The following is a 17785-nucleotide window of genomic DNA, read 5'->3' on the forward strand; positions in this document are numbered from 1 at the left end:
GGTAGAGCTGCAGGGGTAGAGCCTGAGCGCCAAGGCGGAGGGGAAAGAATCCCAGTACTTGCAGAGCACCAGCACTTGTTCTTTCTGGGGCTGCTCTATTTTCACTTCCACACTCTCCTTCTGAGCCCCTGTGTTGATCTAAGGCCTGAGTGCTCTGGCAGCTTGGTCATGGTGCTGCTGTGTAGCAGCTCTGTGATCACAGGCACGGAGAAGCAATGGGCACCTCTGAGAAAAAGCTCGTCTGCATAACAGAGTTTCCACCATGAAAGGGGATCTGCTCAGGGCAGTGCAGGAAGGATTAGGTCTTCTTCCACAGTTGCTGTCAAGAGCGTTCCTTCAAACGTGCCCTGGTGAGGGATGCCCAGTAAAGAGGTAAAGAGTGTGCGTGTGCAGGGTGAGGGCACACACAACAGTGTCCTTGCACAGCCACACCTCCAGGGACAGGACTGAAGGACCAGCAGAGCGGGGTCTGGTCTGTGCCTTTGTTTGCTGGACACCCCGGGGAAGCTGTCCCAGGGCAATCGTCACAGAACAGACACCTGAAACCACCATTTGCAGAACTGGACGCCTACGCAAACCCAGAGAGGATGTTTGTCTGCCTGTGGAGAGACACCGAATAACGAGGTCAGAAGTCCCTGTTTGCATGGTTCAGAGGAGATTTCGGCATGCACACCGTGTGCATGTGGGGACATGAACCCGAGAGAGCACAAACACCAGCAGCTGTTCTTAGAAATGCCCGAAAGTGCTGTGGGACAGGCCGTGTCCCTTCATTGGAGAGTAACGTCCCCTGGGAAACCCCCTGAATGCAGCACTGGGATGGGCTTCCTTGACCCCAGGTCCCTGTGTCCATTCCTCACGCCGTGGGGCATCTCAGAGAGGTGCCGAGCAGGGAGACACAGCGCGGGGCTGAGGTGCTGCCGGCCTCTGGGAGTGGCAACAGGAGGCCATGGAGTCTGCTGCAGGGCCTCTGCCCGTGCCAGGGAAGGACTCGTGTCTCTGAGCAGCCCTGCCAGAGCCCTGACAGTGCCGTGTGTGTCTCCAGGAACACCTGTGTGCTACCTCACCCTCCCCTCTCTTCATGGCCTGTCCCTTTGATTACACGGTGTGACAGAAGCACCTCTGTGGAGCATCTCCCCTGTGCAGTCCGAAAGGGTTCTGCAGGCGTGAGCGGCATTGCCCTCTACAAGACGGCATTTCTCACCTCTCACAGAGCACAGAGCACGTCTAGGGAGTAGGAATGCAGTGAGAGGCGCACACCCTCCATGTTTCACCTCTCTGAACGTCCTTCACAATATTTTTAAGCACCTGACAGAGAAGCAAATGCCTTTAGTACGAGATGTCCTCAACCTTCAGAAAAATTCTCGTCCTCTTCTCTCTCATGACCTGCCTTGTGACTGTGGTTGGGAACACCCTCCTCATCATGGGGCTGCCTCTGGAAAACTTGTAAACCTGCTCCAGCTCCACCACTCTGACTGTCCCCTGGCTGGGGACAGCACAATCTCTGCTCACAGCAATGGTAGTGCTCTTTCCTGCACCTTTGGCATGTACAGAGTGTTTCCTGCTGGTGGCCCCATCCTACGATGACGACTGGGCTCTGTGCCACCCCCTGCTCTCTGCAAGGCTCAGGAACTGGAAGGGTTGTCTCCAGAAGGCGGCTGCACCTTGGCTAGGGGGATTTCTGTCATCTACAGCAATCATATCCTTCTTGTCCCAGTTGTCCTGGACAGATGTCTGGACCAGATCTGGTCCAGATGTCCTGGAACACTTCTTTGTGGGGGTGAAATACTGGAACAGGTCACCCAGAGAGGTTGTATGTACCCAGTCTCTGGAGACATTCAAAGTCAGGTTGGACAGGGCCCTGAGCAACCTATCTAATTGAAGATGTCCCTGCTCCCTGCAGGGGGTTGGACTAGGTGGTCTTTAAAGGTCCCTTAAAACCCAACCCTGTTTATGATTCTGTGATTCTGTGGGTTTACACCAATGCTGAAACTCTCCTGATGTGAAACCATTACATTCATCATGGACTTTGTTTTCATAACCTGCTTTTTAGACCCATTCTTCCCCTGCCTGCACTTGGGGGCAGCTCTCCTGCCCAGCATGGGCAGGCAGAAGGCCTTCTCCACCGGCTCCCCTGCCCTCCCTGGAGCCACTCCTTTCTGCGGCACCCCCACCACTCTCAGTGGGATGCCCAGAACAGCCCTCCTGAGAGAGTTTAACAAAGCCCTGTTTCAACACGCACCTCACCCCTGCTCGATCCTCTCATCTACAGCCTGAGGAGAAGGAAGGATGGGAGTTGGGAGGAACTGACAGAAACAGCTTAGGAAAGCTGTCGGCTGCCGAGAGATCCCGTTGGAGTCGTGGGCTTGTAGGAAGAAATCACTTCTGGTTTTCTTCTGAAGCGGCCCCCAAGGATCTGGACAGCGAGTATTGTGTCCTGGGCACTCCTCTGGCAGTGTGTCATAGTGAGAAGACTTTTGGTGTCATGGAGATGGAGAAGGCTGGCCAGTGCCATTGTGAGACCTCTCTCCAACACCTTGGAAAGGCCAGAGCCATCTGAGAGCCTTGGAAAAAGCAGACATGAAACCAGTTTTCAAAAAAGCAGGAAGGAGGATTGGGCCAATGACAGACTGGCCAGCCTCACCAGGGAAGGGGATATGACAAGTCCTCCTGCAGCCATCTGCAGGCGTTTGAAGGACAAGAAAGGGATGGCAGAAGACATGTGGGAGGGAATAGAAGGGGTTGTTGTGTACCCGGACTTTAGCAAGGCCTTTGACATGGTCTTCTGTAGTCTCCTTATAGCCAGGTTGTTGACAGCCGGGCTGAAGAAGTGGACGATGTGGTTGGTGGAAAGCTGTCTGAATAATGACAGAGGGACATCATCTGTGGTACAAAGTCCTTCTGGAACCCACTTACTAGTGGCATCCATCAAAGACCAGCCCTTGACACCTACTATGGAACATTATTATCTCTCCGTGTGATGGCAGACAATGCACTTTCACCTCCTTTGTAGATGATGCCAAGCTGGGGGAGCCCTTGAGGAATCCCACCCTGTTAGCACTGTTGGTAGCAGGAGAGTTGGGAAGGATGACGGTGGTGGGTTAAACATGGCAGGGCACGGAGGGTCGGAAGGGAGAAGCGTAGAGGGATGGCACCTTTGGGAATGAGCGCACAGGAGAGGTGACCCAAAGCTGACTAACAGAGTACTCCATCCCACCTGCATCTTGCTCAGTATAAAAGCTGAGGGATCACAGGGCTCAGGCTCTTTTTTCAATGTCAGATGCCAGCTGGAGGAGCGGTGCCAGAGGAGGCTGGGAAGCAAAAGCGTGGTTGTGATGTGACAATTCAGGGCAGCACTTGACCAGGGGCTGGTGCCAGGGGAATGGCGCTGGAGCCCCGGTGGTCCTGCTGTGGCCGGGACATTAATGGCCCCTGCGAGCGGGGCGGGGGCAGGGGCAGAAGGAGATGCCCTGAGCCGGAGAGGGAAAAAACTAAATGCCCCAAGTGGGGCAGGAGCAAAGCGAGTCACCCTGATTTCAGCAGAGGCACAAAGAGCCACCTTGAGCAGGGCAGGAGTAAATCCAGGCACCTGGTGTAGGGCAGGGGCAAAAGGAGCCTCCCCAGGCAAGAGAGGGGAAAAACCAGCTGTCCTGAGGGGGACACGATGAAAAGAAGCCACCCAAGCAAGGCTGAGGCCACACTGGATGCCCCAAGGGAAGGATATAAAGAAGAAAGCCTCCCCAAGTGGAGCAGGAGGAAAACTCCCTGCCCTGAGCTGAGCAGGAGGAACTCACTGCCCCGAGCAAGAGTGGGGAAAACTGGAGGACGCAGGAGGTGCAGGGGCCCAACTGGTGAGCTCAAGGAGGGCAGGGATAACAACCAGCTGCCTTCTTGGGGCAGAGGCAACACTCATTGCCCTCCAGGCAGGTCGTGGGGTTAAACCAGATGCTAAAAAGCCACCCACAAATGTTTTTTGGATCTGGAGGGTGGGAGAGCAGCTGGGTGGGGGCCTGGCAGCCACCCAAGGTGCACCCAGCGCAGTTGCTCAAGGGGGTTCTTTGGTAGCACTAGTTCAGAGTCAGTCTGTGGCTGTATCTTGGGGGTAGATTAAATTCATTGGAAACAAACCTGTCAGACACCAGGTGCTTTGCTGCAGGAGTCTCGTGGATGCAGTCCTGCACCTGGGAAGAGTGGAAAAGAAGTACTCAGCCCCCCGACTGTGCCGGCCAAAGCTGTGAAGGGGCTCGCTGACAGCCCTGGGCAGGTTTTTATTCCTGGGGCTGGTGCGGCTCCAGGCAGAGGCGGGAGCTCTGTGGGCAGATGAGCAGCCCTTGGCCAGCAGTGCCTGGGGCAGCCCAACAGCTGCCGGCTGGTGGCTGCAGGAGGTGCCCCAGCTGTGGTGGCTGAGGGGCCACAGTGCGTCCCCGTGCATGTGGGGGTGGCCCCTGTCACAAAGGGGCAGTGATGTGGCACCTGGCCACTGCTTGTGAGCTCACCTGGCCAGGGCTTGGCATCCTCAAGAGCGGGCCAGCCAAAGCTCCTTGGGCTGAGCTGGCCTTGGGACAACTCGGCTCCTGCCTTTGCCACTTGCTTGGCTGCTTTTTCCCAACCATTCATCGTTTACTGCCCACTTCTCCTCACCTTCCATCCTCTTCTGAAGGTAACGATGATTTGACCTTCAGGACAGATCATACAGGAGGTAGATATGGGATCAAAGTGATGGCTGGTCTATGCCTTCGGAGCTTTAGGATGAGCTGTTACAGCTTTATAGGCTGGCCAGATACGCGCTATGGGTAGAGTTCCTATTTGCTAATTGTTATTTCTTCAACACATCCTAGGGTGGGTAAGTAGGGGGTGGCAGTGTACTCTGAGGCTTTGGGCTCCGTCTGGAATGAGAAGAAGCCCATCCTGACAGATGCGGTAGGAAGAGAGACAGAAAAGGAGCACAGCGAAGGCAGTTGTTAAAGCAGCAGCTGAAAGCCGGTCCCTCCTGTGTCCAAGGGGGCAAAGTGTGGGGTGGAGAACCAGAGGGCTCTGCTGCTAATGGCAGCCAGAGGGAAGCAGCAGGTCCTCTTCAGAGAAGGTGACACCCAGTGCAGTCTTCCCAAAGGGCCTTGGTAACTGCTGTCAGTTGGATTCCTGCGACAGGGACAGCAGGGCCGTCAGCTGCAGCTCTGCAGCGGCTGGAACTACCACTGAAACGGTGCTGGTGGCGGATGCTGTTCTCTGGGTTTAGTTTGGCATTTTTTGTAATTTATTTTGTTGAAGTGCAACTATTTCTTTGCACTCAGGTGTCAGGATTAGCACTGATCTTCTCTTTCTGGAGCATGTCCTGGCATCCTTCGTCATCCAGAGCTTTCCCTGCTGTTCCTGAAGAGGAGCGATGGCCTCAATGGGGCCACCCATCACTCCTGTGAGTGCCGACTTCACCATCAGGCTTGGACTTTGTGAATCCCCAAAGGCAAGGGACGTGGCTGGTGCTCCGTCCCTGAATGGTGATGTACCGGCAATCGAGAGGGAATTCTGGGGTGAGTCAGTCATGACTTATGAGCCAGTTTTGACATCTCATGTCATGACTTCTCATCATGATGAGACGTGAGGGATGCCCCCATCCATCCCCCACGTCCATTCAGCACCCAAGCACATCATCAAGGCCTTTCAGCCTTCAGTTCCCTGAGTGTGTTCTGCACTCCAGTTTGGGAAGAAAAGGCCTATTTTCACCCATGGCACTGAGGAAACTCCCTTTTATTGCAGAGATACCACAAAGGAGGCCAGCATTACCATGGTTCCATCCCATCTCTTGAGTGTTCCATCCCATCTCCCATGCTCAGTATAAAAGATGAGGAATCAAAAGGTCGGCTCTTTTCTTCAATGGCTCTCTTTGTTCAGTGACTGATGTCTGAGGAGGACCCTGTTTCTCTGACTTTGATCCTGACCTGTGTGTTCCTGAATCTATATCCGATATCCAGTTCCTATCTGGTGCTGAGTCCAGTCCTTGACTTCCCCAGTGCCTGCCATTGACATCTCCCTGGGAGCCTGAAACGGTTTTGTGTGCATTGTATCTATTTCATTATTTCCTTTATATTTTATTATTAATATTTCATTAATGTAACTACTTCAATGAACTATTACTTTTTTATTACAGTAACCATTTTTTTCTAAACTCATAAATCTTTTCTCTCTTTTCTGTGTCTCCTTGGAATGAGAGGTGGGGGAGAGCATCTGTCATCTCACCATTGGCCAATCTGCCCCAAACCACGACAGCCCTCCTGTCCAGCTGGTTTTTACCCATCTATTTATCCATCCATGCAGACCATAGTGTGCTGACATTGAACATTGTGGGGGATGATGCTGAAAGCCTTGCTGACTTCCAGGTAGAAGACAATCATTGCTCTTCCTTGCCCAGAAATCCTCTCCTTTCTTCAGAAAACGTAAAAAGGATGGCCAGGAAGAAGCTACCTTGGGTAAATCCAGGGTAAATCACCTTCTCTTTCAGACACCCAGAAAGGGGTGTCACAGGGGGGCACAGTCTTCTGTTACCCTGCTCATCCTTTGGGCCTTTTTGCAAGGTGCATGCAATGTTTGGGTTCTTACAGTAATCAGGGAGTTCCCTCAGACTCCGTGACCTTTCAAAGATGATGGAGAAGGGCCTCACGGTGACACTGTCCTGCTCGCTCAGGTCCTTGGGAGCCTGCCCCTCCAGCCCCATAGGCTGGTAAGGACTATGTTTGCCCAAGTGACACCTGAATTGATCCGCATTCACTGCTGGTTATTTTCTTCCAGACTCCTGCCTTGAGGAGCAAAGGGCTGAGAGACCTTGCTGGGGAAGACTAAGGCAAGGGGGATACAGTATCTCATATTTCTCTGCACCTGTTCTTACTAAATTCTGCAGTGGCCACAGATAATCTTTGGGTTTTTTCTTGCATTGGTCTGGAAGTACTAAGAGATCCTCTTGATGTCCTGGAAGCTCTTGCAAGGGTCAACACTAGGGAAGCTTTGGCTCCTCTAAAGCCATCCCTATTTCTAAATTCCTGCTTGAGTCCCTGCATCCACGTTCCTTCCTTAGCCAAGCTGCTCTCCTGAAATGTCTGGTTGTTTTCCGGCTTATGAATGTCGACAGTTCTTATGCTTGGAAGATGCTTCTCTGAAAGACCAACTGTACTGAGCTCTGCTGCCTTTGAATACTGCTGCCCATGGGCCTACCACTGAAAGTCCCCTGAAGAGGCTAAAATCTTCTCCCAGTATTTCATGGTCCCTACAGCCAAAGCTGACACTGGTTTTCGCATCCCTGATCAGCACTTCCTCTTTTGCAAGGACTGGATTGGAGTGAGCATCACCTTTGTTGGTCTGCGCCTGTGCAAAGAAGTTGTCCAAAGAGACCCCAACACCAGCTGGACAGTATGCATCCTGCCATGCTCACCTGCCAGTGAGTGTCATTAAAGTCTCCAATAGCACTTGGGGTCATGGAGTGGGAGTGATGGGTGGCCCCATTGCAGCCATCGTTCTTCTTCAGGAAGATGTTTTTTATTCAAGTTTTCTATTTTTCTATTTTAGCTAGTTTGGTTATCCATAGGGAGGGGGGAAATGTAGGTAGTTAGGGCCTGGCGGCCGGAAGATATCGCGCTGTACGGAAAGATAGAGCCCCTCTCCCAATAGTGGTTAGTTTATGATGTGAGCAGATGGAAGGGACATTGTAAACTCGAGCTATATAAGGCTGTGTCACTTACTAATAAACGCCATTTGCCGTCCACCACATTGGTGTCTGCGAGTCGATGGACCGAGCGGCCTGTGATTGGTCGCTGTGCTGTTCCTGAACCAGGTCGCCACGCCAACCCCAGGCAACACGATACTGTGAAGTCCGTGTTCTTTATTCAGCTTTCTTGTTGCCCTTGATGCCTCTGGCCAGATTTGACTCTCCTGACATGATCCATGGCTGCTTGGACAATTTCTCTGTATTCCTCCCAGGCTACTTGTCCTTGCTTCCACCTTCTGTAGGCTTCCTTTTTCTTTGATTTACTTATGGTAAGTCCATGCTGATGGTTCTTAGCACAGCTGCCAAATGGGCCACACTGATGCACAAGTGGAGCTGGTACTGCCAAGAGGCAGAGCTGGTCAGAGATGTGAAGACCAGTCTCAGCCTTGGCTGTAGTGACCATCAAATGGTGGTCTCCCAGATCTCCAGGGGAACAGGGAAGGAGAGGAGCAGAGCACAGACCCTGGACAGTACGGAAGGAGGCCTACTGAGGGCACTGGCAGGTGGGCTCCCATGGAAACCATGTCAGGGCCCTGAAAATATCCACAGGCCTTCATGGCCCTGAGCAGCTTCACCTGGGGCCTCCTCCCAGCCCTCTGTCCCTCAGCTCAGGATCCCCTTTAAGCCCAGGCCTGAGGTTCAGCCCCAGCTTGATCTACGCTGTAGGTGTAAAGGTTCTCCAGACACAGCCTTGCCTGTCCATGGACCTTGTTGGTTTGCTCTTGCAGGCTGACGTCCCAGCTTGATTCTTTATCGGGTGGACCACGAAAGAACTGCCATTCACTGAGCGGCCCTCCAAGTGCCAGACCCCAGCTGATTCACAGGGGCCTAGGGCCTTTCTGCTTTCTTTCTTCATGTCACTTGGTCAGGTTTGGGGAGGAGAGGAAGAAAAGCATGTGAGGTTTCTGGGTGCCAATGACTGAAAGTGGGAAGCAGAAGCATCCCATGTGAAGTGATTTAAAGGCTAGGCTAGTTCAACACTCTTATTTTCAACTCCTTTCTTGGAGGCCTTCAACCTTCCACAGGAATCTGGAAGCTCTGAGATCCCTCCATCTCACTCTCTTTTAGCAATTAAGTTGATAGTAACCAAGCCAGAGGCTTTGTTTCCATTCTCTTTACAGCCTAAATCACCACTTGGTCTGGAGATGTGGAGAAGTTTGTAGAAGAACAAGAAAGACAAGAAAGTGGCTGCTCCCAGGAATCTCAGGAGGCATGGCATACTGATAGCTTTGTTCAGGAAGCTGGTCAAATGCCTCAAGGCATGACCAATGCTGGTCAAATGTTGCTCAAGGCTTTATCCCGTAGGAGATGGAAAACATCCAAGGACAGAGATGGCACAATGTCACTGGGAAACCTCCTGCAATGCTTGGATGCCCCCACAGAGAAAAAGATTTTCATTTTCTTTGTCCTGAACCTTCCTTATTTCAACATCTGACCATTGTCTATTAACCTCCTGCCAAGCACCACTGTCACAAGCCTGGCTCCATGGCCCTGAAAATGTCCCCATAGGGACACACAGGCTGCTATGAGCTTCCCAAGGCCTTCCCTTCTCCAGGCTAAAGAAGGCCCTTCCCCTTCAGCCCCTAAGCATCTTGGTGGCCAACCGCTGAACTCGCTCCCAGCTATCACAATCTTCCTTGCTGTGATGTGTTGACCATGGCCAATAGCCAATAGCCCAGCAGCCACACAGTCGCTCACACTTTCTTCCCCCTTCACAAGTGGGACAAGGAAGAAATAAAGTGTGAAAAGTTTGGGGTCAACATAACAATTTAACTGGTGAAGAGAAGAGATTAAAAAAACCTCAACAAGTGAAACGGAGACCATCACTCAACACCTCCCACAAGCAGACTAATGCCCAGCCAGTCTCCAAGCAGCAGACTCCTTAAACAATAAAAAACCCCACCATCTTCCTCCTGTGCCTCAAGCTTTTATTCCTGAGCATGAGGTCATATGGTATGGAATATGCCTCTGGTCAGTTTGGATCAGCGGTCCTGGCTGGGTCCCCTCTCAACTTCTTTCTCACCTCCCACCTACTCACTGGAGGGAGCAGAACGAAGAAACAGAGAAGGCCTTGACACCATGCAAACTCTGTTCAGCAATACCCAAAACACTGGAGTCTTCTGAGTTTTCTCAAGTCCCACGGGCATAGGAAACAGCCATCCTCCGGGACTTCTTGTGGTCTGGTCCAGAAGAGAAGCCATGCTGGGCTGGCCTTTTTCCTTTAGGAGAGTTAGACCAGCAGCCCATGGAGGACCCCGGTGGAGCAGGCTCCTGGCAGGACCTGCTGCCTAAGGAGAGGAGCCCATGCTGGAGCAGGTTTTGCAGCAGGACCTGTGGCCTGTGGGGGACCCACACTGCAGCAGTCCACGCCTGAAGGACTGTACCCTGTGGAAAGGATCCACGCTGGAGCAGTTTGTGGAGAACTGCAGTCAGTGGGAAGGACCCACATTTGGGCAAGGTCAGAAACGAAGTGTTATGAACTGACGGCAACTCCCATTCCACAACCCCCCTGTGCCACTCGGGGCAAAGGTAGAAGAGTTAGGAATGAAGTTGAGCCTGGGAAGAAGGGAGGGAGGGAGGGGGGAAGGTGTTTTGAATTGTGTTTTATTTCTCACTGTCCTATTCTGTTACAATCAATTGGAAATACATTTAATGAATTTTCCCAAGTTGGGTCTGTTTTGCCCATGGCAGTAATTGGTAAATTAATTGGTAAACAAATGATCCTCCGAGTTTATTGCTATTGACAAACGTGGCAAGAGTGCCCTCATGCACAAATGCAGTTACTACATCGTGAAGGCAGTCAGGTTGGCGAGGCATGATTGACCCTTGGTAAGTCCGTGCTGATGGGTTTTGGACACGTTCTGCTGTTGGTGCCCACAAATGTCACCCAAGAGGACTCCAACTGATGGCCCGCTCCTCACCGATGTGAGCCTGTGCAGCCTCTGGTTCCCTGGGGTGCAGTGTTGGATTCTTCCAAAGATGGGTGCACCACTTGCTTGTCCTCTCTCACAAGAGACCTCTGCCAATCCCATAACCTCTCAGAAAGGATATTCCAAAGAAATATTGATCTTCCCTGTGACGCCATTACAACTATTCTCCCTGTTACACAGTGCAGTTAGTTTCTCTAATTTTTTGTCTACTTGTCCTGATACAGTGACCATTTCTAAAGTCACCTTTTCAGATCCAGACTGTCTAGGCAAAGGCCCTTTCCGTAATTCTTCAGTTTTCTTCTCCATTTACTCTTTGTTCATCCAGGTACCTCTCGCCCACGCTGCTGTTTTCACCTTCAGGGACTGAACAGCCTGACTGTCTCTCAACAGTCTAATTGCCTCCTTAGCCAGCTCTTTAATTATGTTTATATCTATCGTTTTTTATCTAACTACCTAAGTTTATCCCTTGTAGAAATCAACCTCATTAGTGGTAGCTTGTACTTAGCATATGATTACAGAATATCATTTATTGTTTATGAAAACTGATTGTGCTTTACTTTTCTTTTCTGAAGAATGGGGAAAATTCTCCTGTGCCTGGGTGCAGCCAGGTCTCTAAGGGGCTCAGGTGGGAGATGGAGCAATGGAGCTGTAACCTCCAGCTGCAGAGACCAGTGGAGAAGTCTGATGCAAGGAGCAGTGATGCAAGTCCCAGGTGGGCAATGTCAGAAATGGTGAGGTTGGGGAGGTGAGGAGCAAGGCTGTCCATCCAGCGATGGACATCAAGGGACTGCTTTACCTAGGTGTCCAGACTTCCTGAGGAAACACTCTGCACCAATATCAATCAGAGAATGCTTCTATCACCTCTTCTGTAAAGTGAAAAGTAATAAAATATATCCTTTAACAGAAAAGATCATTTTTATCAGATGCATTTTGAAATCTTCCTACTTCATTACACTATGAAACCTCTCCAATTAGCTGTACAAGTCTTGAAGAAAATTACAAAAAGAGAAGCTTGTTAAGGCTTTCTGTCTTTTAATGAGCCCCATGGGGTATTTGCTGCTGAGTCCACAGACCTCAGATACTGAGAGAAGGTTGAACAGAGTGCTCAAGAAATCAGAAGTCAAACTCCAAGTACCTGGAAGCATTAATGAGCCCCACTGAGGGCCATTCCTGACAAAGCCTCCCCAGGGACTCGTTAGAGCAGATAATTGGAGGCTGTGATTGCAGGTGGGCAAAGGCAGAGTGCAGGTGGCTGTAATGCTGAAGAAACCCTTGGTTGGTTTGATGCAGCAGAAAGGCCAAGCCCTCAGCCCCAGGCCCTGGCAAGGCAGATCCTGTCCCTCACTTGTGGCCCAGGGCTCTTCCTGGGGCAGAGGGATGTGAGGGGGAGCAATGCCAAGTGCAAGAAAATTCTGTGACACCTCCTGGCCTCCCAGAGAAGGGGCGAGGAGGAAACAGAGTCCTGAGGCTCAAAACAATCACAGACTCATGGAATCATCTATGTTGGAAAGGATCTTTAACATCATTGTGTCTAACTGTAAACCCAACCCTGCCAGGTCCACCACTAAACCACGTCCCTGTGTGCCGCATCTTGTGGCGCTGCGCTCTCCCGCTTCTGCCCCTCCCCAGCTCCTGCTCAAGCCATAACCATCAGTGGGAGGTGTGATGAGTGTCACCTGGACTTTGGGGGATGGCTGGCAACACAGCCAACACACTGTCTGGAGTGGGGGCCTAGGTATTTTGTTCCCATGCGAATATGACTGGAGGTCAATTCTCTTACTCTATAAATAGTGGACAGCCCAAGAGTGCTTGGAGCTCTCCTGCACGGCAGTGGGCTGCACGCCAGGATCTCCCCTTGAGCAGGGATGCTCGCTTAAGGTTCTCCTCCTAGACGTCGAGAGATTCCTTGCCACAACAGATTCTCGGTAGGTGATTAATAGAACGTTAAACTGTGAAATCTTAGCTAAGTGATAGAAAGGATTGATTGCACATATATAATCCTTTAGACATAAACCGTTAACCAAGGCTGGGACTAGCATTGGATCCAGCCTCAGGCAGACTCCTCTCCGAGAAGGAGTTTAGAAAGCAAGTTGAGCCTCATGACTCAACGGGAGGGTCTCCCTGGCAGCTTGTCCGACCCTGTCCTCTATGCAATAAAGAATCAAGTGTACCTTGTCATCACATCCCATAAAACACTGTCGCGTTCACTACTAATTTTGTTAAATCACATAAAGACTCTCCAGATACTAAGGGGGAACCTCCACCAGCTCAGCCTTTGCTTCCCCCTCCGCTACGTCCGCGACGCGCTAAGTTGCCCGGACCCTTAAAGGTCTGTGCCGCAGGCTACCCTCCTCAGGAAGATCCGCTTGACCCGGGGCCCGTTGATCCCGATAAAGAGCCTGACTTGTATCCCCCTGACCCTCATGATACATGGGCGAATATTAGACGTCAAGCTTTAAAAGAAGGTGACTTGGAAATAGCGCGAACGATAGTCGCCCCTGTTATTTATCAAGGCCGGGGAGTGCAGTAGGAGGCTTTGTCCTTCCCTGTGATTAAAGAGCTGCGCCGTACCGTCACAGAACACGGGCTCTCTTCCCCATATTTTGCTAGCCTGCTGTCTTCTGTCTTTGCTATGTACGTTATGACTCCCCATGATTTAAAATCGCTAGCGCAATTGTTATTAACCCCTCCCCAGTATTCCCTCTGGGAGTCGCATTGGAGAGGGGGCCTTCAAACTCTCCTCACCAGCTACGTAGGTCATAATAATGCTGCTCTTGCCGCACTGACCATGGAGCACCTTATGGGTACGGGTCAGCACTCTGATCCAGCGGCACAGGCTCGAGATTGTCCACGAGAGGCCCTGGAAGCGATCCGCGAAGAAGCAAAAAAGGCTTTACTCAAAATACCCGATTCCCGTAAACCTCAAAAGGCATTCACCTCTATTACGCAGGAACCTTGGGAACCGTACATGCAATTTATTGATAAACTTAAGCAAGCTTTAGAACGCCAAATAGATAATACCGAAGCTCGAGAGATTTTGCTATTAAAATTAGCAGTTGAAAATGCTAACGCCGACTGTAAAAAATTACTTAAATCTCTCCCTAACCCAGCTCCGACCTTGGTCGAAATGGTGGAGGCTTGTAATCGTATTGGTACTGTGGACCACAAATTTGAAGCGATGGCAGCTGCTTTCGCAGCTATGAGAGACAAGTCTGGAGGAGGAAATTGCTACGGTTGTGGTAAACCAGGCCATATCAAACGAAATTGTCCCGCTTCTAATGGGGGGGCTAAAGCCCAAGCCCCTGGGATCTGTCCCCGATGCAGGAAGGGGCGTCATTATGCTAATCAATGTCGTTCTAAGTATAATTTTCAAGGGCAGCCGATACAGGGGAACCGCTTGCGGAGCGCGGGGCAGCGACGCACACAGACACAAGTATCGTCACCGGTGAATCGAGCCACGCAGATGGGTGTGACCTCGCCACAAGTCTTCACCCAGCAACAGCCGGTAGCGCCGGATTGGACCTGGCAACCTCACACGCAGTAACGTTGCTTGATTCCTCTGTTCATTTATTAGCAACTAATGTTTCAGGTCCTTTACCCCCGAAAACACAAGGGCTACTATTAGGGAGATCATCGGTAACCTTAGCCGGACTTTTTGTATTGCCTGGAGTAATTGATGCGGATACCGTTGGGGAAATTAAAATCATGGCCTGGACCCCATTTCCCCCTTGCACAGTACCCAAAGGAAGCCGCATTGCACAATTACTACTGATCCCGCAGAACGCAAGCTCTCTTTCGCCTCACCCACCTCCGCAGCAAAGACAAGGAGGTTTTGGATCTACTGGGGATCCACAGATTCTCTGGGTACAGTCCATTTCCCAGAAGTGACCACTTTGTCAATGTACTCTTATTCACGGCACTCAGCAAGTAATCCTGAATGGGATTATTGACACAGGGGCCGATGTTACTGTAATTTCACAGGCGAAGTGGCCTCCACAATGGCCTTTGGCAGCTGTGCCTCAGGCACTAGCCGGAATCGGAGGAGTTGGTAGAAGCCACCAATCCTCGGAATTGATCCAAATCAAAGGCCCAGAAGGACGAGTGGCTTCCGTCAAGCCTTTTGTGCTGTCTGTTCCTATGGTCTTATGGGGACATGATGTGCTGTCACAATGGGGAACTTCCATTCAGTCGCATTTTTAGGAGGGGCCATTGAGGTGCGCGACACCCTGAAACTGACTTGGAAAACTCAGACGCGCATTTGGGTAGATCAATGGCCCCTACCACTCGAAAAGCTTCGCGCTCTCCAAGAACTGGTTACGGAACAATTAGCAAAAGGACATATAGTACCTACTACTAGTCCTTGGAATTCACCTGTCTTTGTTATTAAGAAGCAATCTGGCAAGTGGCGCCTGCTCCATGATCTCAGAAAAATCAATGATGCTATGGTAGATATGGGAGCTCTGCAGCCAGGGCTCCCTTCTCCAACTATGATCCCCCGCAATTGGCATCTCACCGTTATTGACCTTAAGGATTGCTTTTTTAATATTCCACTACACCCTGACGACGCTGCCAAATTTGCTTTTTCAGTCCCAAGTGTCAATATGCAAGCCCCTATGCAACGATATCAGTGGGTTGTACTGCCACAGGGAATGAAAAATAGCCCGACAATTTGTCAATGGTGTGTCGCTAAGGTACTTAGCCCTGTCAGGGTTGCGTTGCCTCAAGTTCTGTTATATCATTATATGGATGATATCTTGATGGCTGCGCCTCACCTTGAGCTCATGGAAAAGGCCGTAGCCCTTGTTATGGCTGCTGTCAATTCGGCAGGCCTCTGTATTGCGCCCGAAAAAGTCCAGAAAATGCCCCCTTGGACCTACTTGGGTTGGCGCATCAGGACCCAGACGATAGTTCCCCAACCTGTGCATATACAGGCGGACATTAAAAATTTGCACGATGTTCAAAAATTATTAGGGACCATTACTTGGGTCCGACCCTTGCTAGGAATCTCCAATTCAGACTTAAGCCCTTTGTTTGAACTCCTCAAGGGAGATTCCGATTTACGCTCCCCTCGTCGACTTGGTCCTGAAGCCGCTGCCTCATTACAAAAAGTAGCGGAAGCCATTGCCTCACGGCAAGCACACCGCTGTGCGCCTGAATTGCCCTTCAATTTAATTATTTTGAACCCTGCACGTCAGCCATATGCTTTGATTTTTCAATGGGACCCTAACAATCCTGATCCCTTATTAATCATTGAGTGGGTCTTTTTACCCAACCAGCCCACTAAAACAATTTGGACGCAACATGAAATGTTTGCTTCCTTGATAATTAAAGCACGGCAGCGCTTGCTTGCCCTGTCAGGGATGGACTTTGCTTCTATCTGTTTACCTGTAACTAATATGTACCTACAATGGTTATTCCAACAGTCTGATGCTTTCGTGTTTGCCTTAACAGATTATTCGGGTCAACTAACCTCACATCCTCCGTCCCACAAGCTTCTACATGCTCATTTTAACTTAATATCCATACCAAAGAGATGTCACCAGCCCCTCCAAGGCCTTACTGTGTTCACTGATGGGTCTGGAAAAACACACAAGTCGGTGATTGTCTGGTGGGATGACCGCTCTCAACAATGGGAGTCGGACGTTGAGACGGTCTCCGGGTCCCCTCAAATCGTAGAGCTTGCCGCTGTTGTTCGAGCTTTTTGTAAGTGGTCTACACCACTGAATCTTATTACTGATTCTGCTTATGTTGCAGGCGTCGTTGAACGGGCAGAGGCCTCGGTGCTGCGTCATACTTCGCATGCTGATTTGTTTGCTTTGTTGCAGGAACTTGTTTTCCTTTTAACCTCTCGAACACATCCCTATTTTGTTTTACATGTTAGATCGCACACCTCTTTACCTGGGTTTATTGCAGAGGGCAATCGACGGGCCGATATGCTCACTCTGCCGGTACAAGTTTTACCTGACCGTATTGCACAAGCTAAGCTTAGTCATTCCTTTTTCCATCAGAATGCAGGGGGCCTCAAACGTCAGTTTGGCCTCACTTCTCAGCAAGCGGCGAACATTATCGCTGTCTGCCCTGATTGTCAAAAACATTCTTTTCCTACGGCACCAGGTGGGGTTAATCCCAGAGGCTTACAAAGCCTGCAATTATGGCAGACGGATGTCACACACTATCCAGACTTTGGGAGATTAAAATACGTCCATTCCTCTATTGACACCTTTTCAGGCACTCTATTTGCCTCCTGCCATGTGGGGGAGGCGGTGAAAGATGTTCGCAGGCATCTGCTGCGTGCTTTTGCTACCTTAGGCATCCCTGCACAAACCAAAACAGACAATGGCCCTGCTTATATCTCGGCTGCACTTAAAACCTTTTTTATCTCTTGGGGGATCACTCACATCACTGGGATCCCGCATTGCCCTACGGGCCAGTCCCTGATTGAACGCTCTCATCAGTCTTTAAAGCGCTTGTTGCAGCAACAGAAAGGGGGAGTAGGGACAGCCACCCCTGAAGAACGTCTACAGAAAGCCCTGTATGTTTTTAACTTTTTAAATTGTTCTTTAATAGATAACAACCCTCCGATCATTCGCCACTTTAACACAAACACTTCTTTCGAAGCCAGCGTAAAAGCTCCAGTCCTGATCCGCGACCCTGAGACAGGTAAGGTCTTGGGGCCATACCCCCTTGTCACAGGGGGCAGAGGCTATGCTTGTGTCTCCACAGAACGCGGCCCCAGGTGGATCCCAGCGAAGAGCGTGCGACCTTTCCGTGAACCCCTACCACAGTCGGACGGCCACAACACCAATCCACAGCTAGATCATTCCCCTGAACAGCATACCGGAGAACATTCGGAGGACTGATGCAGTGCTCTTATGGACAATAGAGCAGAGACGCCAGTAGAACATATTCATTGTGTCGCCTGTGGTGATTGTGACCCTTAGGTTTTATGTGACTGCTATCGCTGTGGTAAGAGATGGTAGCGATGGTTAACATTGGCCAATAGATGGTGTGACAGTTGCCTAATATATGAAGTTAGCATTGTAAGAATTTAGCATTGCAAAAATAAAAAAAAAAAAAAAAAAAAAAAAAAGGGGGTGGGGGGAAG

This window comes from Rissa tridactyla, unplaced genomic scaffold (genome assembly GCF_028500815.1).
Source record: "Rissa tridactyla isolate bRisTri1 unplaced genomic scaffold, bRisTri1.patW.cur.20221130 scaffold_29, whole genome shotgun sequence".
Taxonomy (NCBI): domain Eukaryota; kingdom Metazoa; phylum Chordata; class Aves; order Charadriiformes; family Laridae; genus Rissa; species Rissa tridactyla.